This window comes from Puma concolor, chromosome A1, assembly GCF_028749965.1.
Source record: "Puma concolor isolate L17-30 chromosome A1, mPumCon1.1.hap2, whole genome shotgun sequence".
In the NCBI taxonomy this organism is placed as follows: Eukaryota; Metazoa; Chordata; class Mammalia; order Carnivora; family Felidae; genus Puma; species Puma concolor.
In genome coordinates, this window is record NC_141667.1 from 215,846,394 (window position 1) to 215,858,691 (window position 12,298).

Consider the following 12,298-nt stretch of genomic DNA (forward strand, 5'->3'; position numbering starts at 1 on the left):
CTGGAGGCGAGGGTGCATCTGAGCTGAGTAGCAACCTGCTAACCCCTCTCCACTCTGAGGTTCAAATGCCAGCAGGCCCGCCGGCTGCTCGGCCCCACAACCTGGGTGAGGATTCGCTGTTCAGCTTCTGCTGGCTGAACCGCGCCCCTTGCGAGATTCCGTTCTTACCTCAAGGCAATACCCTCAAGGGGCACATTTCTTGGAGACAGGTGTCCTTTAGCAAAACTTCACACACAAATACAAATTAGTTTACCCAGTTACCCTTCAACAAGAACTATTTACTTAAGTCTTCTGCTCTACCCTCTTGCATAAATTATTTAGCTTTCGTGTGAAATATCACTTACAATTTCTTTACTTACTTGGTGAGAACGTTGTCTTCAAGCATGTTCACCAGCAGTTAAATAGAAAGGAAAATAGAAGCAAAATAAAGTGAAATAAAGTGAGTAACAGTTCTTTAAGTGGGGCCTAAAGCTCTCTCCCTAGGCCTAGAAGTTTTCATGTGAAGCCCCTTTATCATCCTGGCCAGACAAGTGGTTGCTTAGTAACTCCTCTTATCAATGATTTAGGTTTTCTCCTGATTGCCTTGTAAGACGATAGTACCTCTGGTATTTTCTATTCCTTCCCTTCCACTTGTAATGAGAAACGATTTTGTAAAAGGTCACTGTCCAGAAATTTACTTTCATTTACAAGCACAGCCTCTCACTAGCACGTGCCCACGGCGGAAGTTGTACAATAATTAATGTTAATCCTCCAACAGCGGTTCTCAAATTTTAGTACTCATCAGAATCTTCTGGGGAAGTTTTTAATAACACGGAGGCGCAGGCCCTATCCTATTTCGAAGAGCCTGAGGCTCCGTATTCTTTCCTAACACACCAGTGGTGGACACCCACTCCCAGAGCCTGCATCCACTTGCTACAGAATCACCAGAACCCGTAGTGCTCAGGTGTCCACGTGCCGATGCCAATCAAAATCAGATCGATGCCTTAACTTTCACATGTGGCTCCAAGGAGACTTCTCCAATGCATTCATCACGACCCTGCACCCAGGCACACACAGACTTCCTAGAGGCCCCGCGTCAGCTCTCGTATCCGCACGCCGTGTACACAGAGGGGCTGTGATGGCAGTGTTTGGGTCCTGCCTCCCAGGAGACGCATTCTACAGAAGATGAACATCAGAGAGAGCGAGCTAAAGTCTCACCGAGGGGAAAACAAGGTCCGAGTCTCACTTGCTTCAAAGCTGACACTTCAGTTAGCTAGTAAAACTCATTTCGCAACAGGGCTGTGAGACACTGAGATTCACTGCAAAAACAAAACTGCCGTGGCATTTTCTTCTCTGGAGAATTTACGAGTTCAGAGAGTCATCTCTCCGCAGTAGTTGAAAGCACAGATCTGGCTGCATGTACGTGACTTGAATTTCTGTGATCTTCAGAGAAACTTGAGCTGCTTCCTGGAATGGTTGGGAACAGTTTCTCCATCCTAGAGCACTGGATCAAACAGGCCAATACAACAGAAATGCAACTGTCCTAAGTACACACGAGAAATCAAAAATGAAAGATGATGAAGGCAGAAAATACTCTAAACCCTGTCAGAATTTCTGCTTCCAAGTTCATCTCTCCTTCCAAAAAAAAAAAAAAAAAAAAAAGAGCAAACTGATCTTTTTTTTGTTTTTTTTAAGAAGGAAGAAGTTTACTACTGTTTGGTTTTTAAAATGAGGTGCCTAGAAAATATGTGTCATCCTTCCCTCAGCTGGAAAGACCTATGGAGCAGACATCCAGCTGCCACAAGGCTCATGTCCCAGGTAGAAGCACCTCTTGGCCACATTGACATCCTCGCAAATCACTGGAAACAGAGCTTTGTGGAGTAGACAAGGAAAATGCTGGAGTTACTGGCAACTCTGTTCAGGGACGACCTAGACTCTGTTGGCTTCGTTTCTACACACTCAGAAGTCCCTGGGATGGAAACTCATACTGAAGTTGTGGCAAGAACCTGGACTCCAGAGGTTTAAACTTTGCACAATGGAAATGAAGCTTTACGACAAGGCCTAAAAGTGGTCGTCTTGCATGAGTAACACTTTTATGAGCACTATCATCTGCTGTTTCGCACCTAGAGAAGAAAGGAAGACTGACAAATGGAAGGCTGCCCATCAATATATACAGAAAGGATGGGCTTTGGGTTCACACAGAGCTGAGTCTGAAAGAGACCTGCTTTCACCACCTTCCGCATGTGTGGTCTCAGGAAAAGCTGTTTCGCTTGTCCAGACCTCCATTTGCTCATCTGTAAAATGAGACAGTTAAAGCATCCACCCACGCAAAGAAAGTGCTCAGTAAGTGTCGGTGGCCATTTGGATTCTACAAGGAAACAAGATCGCTTTATACTTCCAGCAAAATTCTCAAGTCACTGGAAAGCTGGTAAAATTGTAAGAATGAAAACGAAGTCATAGAAGGTGATGGAAGGATCCGGCCTGTTATCTCTTCTAAAAATAAAATGTATGGAGAACTTAATCAATTATTTATTGAGTACCTGAACTACATGCCCAGGACTATTCTTGGCATTACCGAGAAATCAAATATGGTCCGTACTCTACAAGAGGCTACAGTCCAATTGCGTGGACAAATCATACAATTATCTAACTGTACAAAGAAAAACTAGGTACAAAGCTAAATGATATGTTCAGTGAAGAAAGGATGAGAAAAATGAGATCAGCGCGAGCTTGGGAAAAACTTTTTGAAGGCAGTGGGGTTGGGAGAGGGCTTGAGAAGTAATTAAGATGCCTCACATTTCTGTTCACATCAGTCACCATGGGAAATCCAACTCTCTAGGCCATGCCTACCTCCTGTAGAGGTCTGTATACCCCCACGCCAACTCAGTCTCACCTTCTTCCGAACCTACCAAACCCTTGTCCTGTGCCCTCTGATCTCATGACTGAAACACTGAAACCTAAACCTCTTCTCTCAGAGTCCTTGTCACCTTCTTGCCCTGACTACACCTAGCTCCGTCCTAACCAGGCTGATTCTCCCTCACCTTCTCAAGCAGCAGCCCTTTCTCGCACATACCTCTGAGTTACCCATGTGGCCAGGGTCCTCTGTGCCTCCTCCGGCTTCTCCTCCCAAACCTCTGGTGAGTCTAACACACATACTCTCAGACCAGAAGCCCTTGTTGTGTCATCTACACACAGCCTGAGCCCATCCCCACTTCTTGAAGCCTTTAGCACTGGAGTGATGGGTATTCTTTTCATCCTTGGAAACTATAAATATGTTACCTGTGATATGGCCTGAATCCCATCTTCCCCAAATTCATATGTTGAAGCCCTCACTCCTAGTCCTCAGAATATGACTGTATTTGGAGATAGGGTCTTTAAAGAGGTAACTACATTAAAATGAGGCACTTAGGTTGGGCCATAATCCAATCTAACTGGTGTCTTTATAAGAGGAAATCTGGACACGCAAAGAGACATCAGGAATGTGCACACTAAGGAAAGACCATATGAGGACATAGCCATCTGCAAGGCCAGGAAAGAGTCTTCAAGAGAAACCAAATCTGCCAACAGCTTGACCTTGGACTTCCAGCCTCCAGAACTGTGAGAAATAAATTTCTGTTGTACAAGCCCCCCATTCTGGGGTACTTTGTTATGGGAGCCGACTAATACACATGACAAAGGGAAGTTGTAGATGAAATTAAGATTGCTAATGAGCTGACCTTAAAACAGAGAGATTATCCTGGATTATCCAGATGGGCCTGATCATAAGGGTCCTTAAAAATGGAAGAGGGAGGGTCGTCTGGGTGGCTAAGTTGGTCGAAGTGTCTGACGCTTGATTTCAGCTCAGGTCATGATCCCAGGGTCATGGGATCGAACCCCCATGGGGCTATGCACTAAGCATTGAGGCTTCTTGGGATTCTCTCTCTCTCTCTCTCTCTCTCTCTCTCTGTGTGTGTGTGTGTGTGTGTGTGTGTGTGTGTGTGTGTCTGTCTCTCCCTAAGCCCTTTTCCCTTGCTGGTGCATTCTCTCTCTCTCTCTCTAAAATAAAAAAAAAAAAAAAAAATGGAAGAAGGAAGCAGGTCAGAGTGATACCATGAGAGGAAGATACAGCCTACAGTAGCCAGCTTTGAAGTGAAGGAGGGCCACAGGCTGAGGGATATGCAGGCAGCCTCTAGAAGGTGAAAAGGGTAAGGAAACATATTCTCCTCCAGAACCTCCAGGAAGGAACACAGGCCTGCCAACACCTTACTTTTAGCCCAGGACGCTGTGTTGATCATCTACATAAAAGTGAGGTCATCCAGGGGCCCCTGGGTGGCTTGGTCGGTTAAGCGTCCGACTTCGGCTCAGGTCACGATCTCACAGTCCGTGAGTTCGAGCCCCGCGTCGGGCTCTGTGCTGACAGCTCAGAGCCTGGAGCCTGCTTCCGATTCTGTGTCTCCCTCTCTCTCTGCCCCTCCCCTGTTCATGCTCTGTCTCTCTCTGTCTCAAAAATAAATAAACGTTAAAAAAAAAAAAATTAAAAGTGAGGTCATCCATGTGTGTTGCTCAAACCACTACATTTTTGGTTATTTTTTACAGCAGCAATAGGAAGCTGATACAACTCTAGTCATGGCAGTTGTAACATCCATATAGAGTAGACAGTCCATCCAATATCCTCCCGTCCTTCCGTCCCTTGGGTTTCTCTCTTCCACAGGCCTGTCCTGCACACTCCCTCAGGCCACATTCCCTCTTGTCACTGCCTGTAACCTGCCCACGTGTCATTTTAAAGCACCACACTCTCCAACTTTCACTTGTTGTCTTTCCACCTCACTCCCCCAGTTCCCAACCCAGACTCTAGACATCCCGCAGCTGCACGTCCTCTCTTCCTCATGCTCTTCCCAGTTGAGGGGCACTGGCCGTAAACACAGTCATCCCTTACATGCAGCCTCCCCATCTTTACTTGTTTTCTCCCTTTCGTACTCATGTGGACGCACCAAGCCCAGGGAAGATCCTACCCTCCATCCACTCTGTACTTGTACCCAAGCACCTGAACGTGGCTCAAGGACAACATTCTGCAAGGCTCCACAGTCTCGGTTTCAATCCATGACTAATAATCTCAAGAGGACCCTCGGTGCTATCAGCTAATCTTACCACATTCCTCTCCATTCACTCTCTCACTCTCCAGGATGTATATCTCGTACCTGAATACTGACCTTGAGCTTTCGCCTCCTTACCTCTTCCTTGGCCACCCCAAAACTGACTGAGGTACCTCTCCTTGGTGGGGGGTCTTAAAATATTCTGTTTATCTTATTATACTTACCATCTTAGATTATAATTATCTGTACCCTCACTGGATGGTGAGATCCCTGAGGGCAGAGACCAGGTGCTTTTCCATGCCCTGCAGTAAGCCTAGTATCCAGAACAGAGCAGGTCCCCATAAGTGATTGATGAATGGATGAAGAAATGAATGAATGAGCCGACAAATAACGTGGAAGGGAAGAGGCATGGAGAAAGCCAGGTGACCTGCAACATTATATAGTAGTTTCTTTAAACTCTGAACCACTTTTTCCCAAAAGAATAGAAGCCAGAGTGGCTGGCTGACCTCCTAAGTTCATTACCGCACTAGGCAAACATCCTGAGACATCCGTTGGAAAGTGAGCTGTATATATTTGTTTATTTTTTTTTTTTAATTTTTTTTTCAACGTTTATTTATTTTTGGGACAGAGAGAGACAGAGCATGAACGGGGGAGGGGCAGAGAGAGAGGGAGACACAGAATCGGAAACAGGCTCCAGGCTCCGAGCCATCAGCCCAGAGACTGACGCGAGGCTCGAACTCACGGACTGCGAGATCGTGACCTGGCTGAAGTCGGACGCTCAACCGACTGTGCCACCCAGGCGCCCCTATATTTGTTTAAATCAGGATAGATTTCATTTGGAGATGTTCTCATGTCTGGAGTCATGAAATCTTAGAAGAGGATGGGGCCTTTGAGGTCATGTAATTTCGTGCTCTGAGGTTGTCCAGCCCAATCTGAGGAGTGACCTTGGCTTCAGAGAGGTGCTGTTTGCTATTTTGGTGGATTTGTTATTATATCAATTATTTTGAACCCAAATTGTCTAGAACATGACAAAGACACTGGAAAAGAAAAATAGTCACCTTAAAAGAGGCCAGTTAAAATCAGCCTCTTTCACACATTTTCCTGATTTGAAAAGTTAACACAGAACCAGAGGGAATGGAGAGATACGCAAACCAAAGTCAGGAAATCGAGGTCTATAGGCTCCCGTGTGTACTTGTGCAAACCACTGAACCTTACCAAGTTTTTATTCCAGACAATAGAGGTTACTGTACCTCTATCCCCCTCCCCAGACCTGACTACATTAGGTAATGCCTGTAACTACACTGTGCTCCCAGGAGAGTGGGTACGAGCAAAAGTTATACTGTTGTAAATATTCCAGCAACAGTGAGAAACTAATGGCCCTTCCTTGTAATTTTTTAAAAAATCATAAACCACATGATTTGACCCAGCCAAGTTGTGAAAAATGTCCCTCGTGATTTGACTTAGCCAAGTTGTGAGAAATGCAGCTGACCACAGCAACTTACAGGATAACAAATGGAAACTTCTGGATTTGGGCTGCTTTTTACTAGAAAGAAAATCAAATGCAAAAATACAGAACACACAATGTCTCCGGGCCAGGCCTTTGAGCTTTCCGTGGCGAACCTTTACTTGTTAAAAACGCAACACAACAGAACAAAAACCAAAACGTGTATTCAGCACCTACACAGTGCACGGTGCTGGGCCAGGCCAAGATAGATAAAGATGATAACTTCCAGTGTCTTCTCTAGAGACACTCACAGGTGATGGTTGGGGAAGACAAATCACAAGGATGACAAGTGCTGCTAATGAGGCACTATGGGAATGAGAATGCCATCCGCTAACATTTTTAGTCCCTCTTCTGAGCAGGGGCGAGTTGGTCTGGTCAATAAATGTTAGAAAAAATAATATGGGCAGAAGAATTTAACGGCCAACGTGAGACTCGGTGGAGACTCCTCTGGTATCTTAGTGCCTGTGGAAGTATGAACTTGGCCTTGAGCCAAGGCGTGAGGTCAGCCACCCAGGAGAGGCCCCCAAAGCCACAGCAAAGGGCCTCAACTAGAACTCTGTGGTTGTTGTTTGGGGCCTGTGAGGTTTAGGGAGTGTTTGTTGTCCCGCTACCCTGACTGCAGGGGAGATGCTACAAAGGAAGGTGTTTGAGAGAAGCCCCTTCACCCCCTGCAGAGGAAGGGATGGGAACCAGAGCCCTACCAGAGGCATTACCTCAGCACTAGGGCTGTTCTGTTTTGTTCTCAGTGTTCAAGGATTCCATCATCTCTTCATAATCTATCTGCCTCCCTTACTGACGCTCTGCATTCTTGCCGAATAAGCTTCTTCTGCAACCTGTGGTCGGAAATAGGTCTTCACGTCCGGAATCACAGGCTCAAAGAGCAGTCTTCTCTACTTGTGTCGGGAGACCCTTACAGATGCAAATCGGAATGACTCCGCCCATGGCAAATTTGAACGTAACGGCATTTTTTTTTTCAGGTATAAAAATAAGAGAATGTAAGAGTTTAGTGTCTTCCTTGAGTGATTTCTCCTCCACTTATCCAAATATGCTATCTTAAGAAATCATCTGCTGGAGAACTCTGGAATACTACGTACATCCCCTTCCTTCAGGAGTTTGGAACATCCCTAAGGACAATTGAAGACACACAACAAGCGGGCCGATCCACTTGCAAAGGGGTCTCTACAGGACGACTAACCCAAAGTGTTAGAACGCACTGGAGTGTAAGGTATCCGGGTGAAAGCTGTATCCAACACAGTAAGATGACTGGTTAAATACAACACAGGATTTTTAAAAGACTTCTTGAGATTTGTATATTATAAAATTGACCCATTTTAAGTGTACACTTTGATTAATTTGATTTTTTTTAATGTTTATTTATCTTTGAGACAGAGAGAGACAGAGCACGAGTAGGGGAGGGGCAGAGAGACAGAGAGAGAGGGAGACACAGAATCCGAAGCAGGCTCCATCCAGGCTCGAGCTGTCAGCACAGAGCCCGACACGGGGCTCAAACCCACAAACCGTGAGATCATGACCTGAGCCGAAGTCGGTCGCTCAACCGACTGAGCCACCCAGGCGCCCCTGGTTTAATTAATTTGGGTAAACTTACACAGCTGTACAACCATCACCTTAATCCAGGTCTGGCGCACTTCTATCACCTGAAAGTTTCCTCACACCTGTTTACGGCTAATGCTTGCTCCCATTCCCACCCTCAGGCTACAGTTTTGTCTTTTCTAGAAATTTCATATAAATGGAATCATTGCAAAACGGAGTCTTTTGTGTCTGGGCTTCTTTCACTTAGTATAACATTTTGGAGTTTCATCCATGTTGTGACATGTTTAGCAGTTCGTTCCTTTTCACTGCCGAGTAGCATTTTGTGATACGGATATGTCACATTTTGTTTGTACATCAGGAGATGGACATTTGGACTTCAGACTATTATGCATAATGCTGCTCTGAGCATTCATGTACAAGTCTTTGTGTGGGTAGATATTATCATTTCTCTTGAGTGGATACCTAGAAGTGGAATTGTTTATGTTTAAGGGTTTGTTGTTGTTGTTTTTTCAGTAGGCTCCACGCCCAAGGTGGGGCTTGAACTCACAACCCTGAAACCAAGAGTTACATGCTCTACCGACTGAGCCAGCCAGGCGCCCTTATGTTTAAGTTTTAAGAAACAGCTAAACGGATTTCCAAAGTGACTGTGACTGTACCATTTTACATTATTATCAGCAATGTATATGGGTTTCAGTTTCTCCACATTCTCTCCAAAAGTTCGTACCATCAGTCTTTTTGATTAATGACATTCTAGTAGGTATAGAATGTACCTAGTATATAGACGTATACCAACTAATTGTGATGTTATTTATATTTCCCTAATGATTGAGCATGATAAGCATCTTTTCCTGTGCTTTTTTTTTTTGTTTTGTTTTTTGGCCATCGATGCATTTTTGCTGATAAAATGTCTATTAAATACCTTGTCTATTTATTTGTTGGATAGTTTGTCTTATTGGTGAGTTGTAGGAGTTTTTTTTTTTTTTTTAACGTTTATTTATTTTTGAGACAGAGAGAGACAGAGCATGAATGGGGGAGGGTCAGAGAGAGAGGGAGACACAGAATCTGAAACAGGCTCCAGGCTCTGAGCTGTCAGCACAGAGCCCAACACGGGGCTCGAACTCACAGACCGCGAGATCATGACCTGAGCCGAAGTCAGACGCTCAACCGACTGAGCCACCCAGGCGCCCCATGGAGTTCTTTACACGTTCTGGATATAAGCCTCTCATGAGAGACGTATGGTCTGCAAATCATTCCTGTCAGTTTGCTTTCCATTTCTCCTCTAAATGTTACTCAAAAGTCAAAGTTCTTTTTTTTTTTTTTTTTTCAACGTTTATTTATTTTTGGGACAGAGAGAGACAGAGCATGAACGGGGGAGGAGCAGAGAGAGAGGGAGACACAGAATCGGAAACAGGCTCCAGGCTCTGAGCCATCAGCCCAGAGCCTGATGAGGGGCTCGAACTCACGGACCGCGAGATCGTGACCTGGCTGAAGTCGGACGCTTAACCGACTGCGCCACCCAGGCGCCCCAAAAGTCAAAGTTCTTAATTCTCATAAAGTCCACTGTATCCTTTTTATTTTCTCTTATAGATCACACGCTTGAAGTCTTACTTAAGAAATTTTTGCCTAACCCAAGGTTGGAAGGATTTTTTCTAAACGTTTTATAATTTGAGCTCTAACATTTAGATTTATGATCTGCTTTGAATTAATGTTTGTGTATAGAATGAAGCGTCTAAATATTTTATATCTGTTGCTGTCGTTTGTTTATTTTGCATATGGATATCCAATTTTTCCACTACCATTTGACAAGACTATCCTTACTCTTTTGCATCTCTTTTTTTTTTTTCTTTTTTTAATTTTTTTTTTTCAACGTTTTTTATTTTCTTTTTGGGACAGAGAGAGACAGAGCATGAACGGGGGAGGGACAGAGAGAGAGGGAGACACAGAATCGGAAGCAGGCTCCAGGCTCCGAGCCATCAGCCCAGAGCCTGACGCGGGGCTCGAACTCACGGACCACGAGATCGTGACCTGGCTGAAGTCGGACGCTTAACCGACTGCGCCACCCAGGCGCCCCTGCATCTCTTTTAAAAATCAATTAACCACAAAAGTGTGGGTTTATTTCTGGACTCTAGCGTCTACCGTTGACCTACATTCTATCTGTATGCAAATACCACATGTATTTGGTTACTGTACCTTTATAATAAGTTTTGAAATCCGATAGTTTAGGTCCTCCAACTTTGTTCTTCTTTTTCAACACTGTCTTGGCAAATTTAGGTCTTTTGCATTTCCAGATAAAGTTTTAGGATGATCAAACGTTATTTTTTATTTTTATTTTTTTAGCACTACAGTTTTTACCTTCTGGAAAAAATTCTGTATTTCTTCCAAGTATCTTTTTTTTTTTTTCTGAGAGGTCAGAATTCGATCTGACTTGAACAAGAGGGAGGGATTGTCAATGGTGTGAAGTATATAAGATGATCCCTAAAGTGGAACAGGTGCCTCTCCCTTTTCTGTCTTCCACACCCTCGCTTGTGTTTCCCCCAGAAGGTGGGGAGTCAGAACAACATGGATTCAGCTTCTGCTTCTGTAACTTACCAAGTGGACAAGTGTAAGCAATTTATTTAACTTCCCTGAGGTTAATTTCTCGATCTGTAAAAGAGAGATAATAATATCTACCTCACAGGGGTGCCCTGACTATTAAATGTAATGTGCCAGGTACAAGAAAGGTTTAACAAAGACTTTAGAGATAAATGAATAAATAAATAAAGAGTTGGTGATTATTCAAGCTTGATGGCAAAACAGACCAATGACAAACACTCTGTGGCTTCATGATTAAATGCACATTGGGGAGAAAGAACTCATTTTCCGGTTTCCCACAGATATTCCTCGTAGGAAACTAAACAATCTGATTCCACTTACCTTTGGCACTAGTAGAAAGGATATTCAACACTCCTCCCTCAAGGGTCCAGGCTGAGATTTTCAGAATTCAGGGATCTGCTTTTCTCTTTCTTGTGTTTCATATAATGCCCTTGTAGCTCAGTACTGCCTTGAGTCCCGGGGAAGAGAGAGCATGCTCTTGGCCTCTAGGGTTGCCACATTTAGCAAATAAAAATACAGGATGCTCACTTAACTTTGAATTTCAGAGAAACAGTAAACAATTTTTAGTATAAGTATGTCCCATGCAATTTTGAGGATATGCTTGTCCTAAAAAGATGGTCTTTGTTTACCTGAAATTTAAACCGAATTGCGTGTCCCGTGCTTTAGCGGGCTTTGCAGAATGTAAACACACTTAACACAAACAAGCAAAAACTGTAGTAAAGAAATACATGGGCCCCCTGTCATCCGTTACGCAGACCTGGCGCTCATCGGTGGCACCGCATAACCTGTCGCCATAAACGTTCTCTCTCGTAACTAAACCATTCTCGTAGCGAAAGCCACGCCGGCCCCAGGGAACCACTTGTCCACACCTCTTGCTCTTTTGGCCTTGAAATAAAAGGCAACTGCATCCAAACGCCGTGAAAGCCTGTGGCTCGGGCTGCTGCCAAGGTCAGAGGTGGACGCTGCTTCAAAGTGCCCGGAATGTTTGAGTGACAGAAGCATGAAGGTAAAAGACAAATTAGCTTGCCGAGAACTTCCTCTCAGATAGCACGGATGACATCAATTAAATATCGCTTCCCAGGAGTGCCGGATGGCTCATCTGTGCTCCAGAGCATGGCTCTGGGGCTACTCGCAAGTAAGCAGGGCGTTGGCAACACGTTGACAGAAGAACGTTTTGCGACGTTAAACAGCTCGCATTACTCTTAAATTTGTGTGTTTATATAAACATGCACGTAACATACACAAACTGTGATAATTCTTTTATGTTGGCAACTGAAGGGACGCGTAACGCTAGAAATACAAACAGATTTATTTTTTATAAAGCATTTAATAGGATTCGGATATTTGAAAAATTAAAAACTCAACTCCATGTAAACCATTTTGGTTGGATGTGCCTCGTAATTTTAATTTGCCTCTTAATTTTAAAAGGCCACTGCCACTATTTTAGGAGAAAAATAACGATTAAAAATGTATAGGAAATAATGATTAATTTTCACATTTAATGTCGTTCATTTTTAAAATAAGAACAGATTTACTTCATCACCTCCAAATAATTACAATGTATTTTAATAGAGACATTATTGAATACAGACATTTTAAT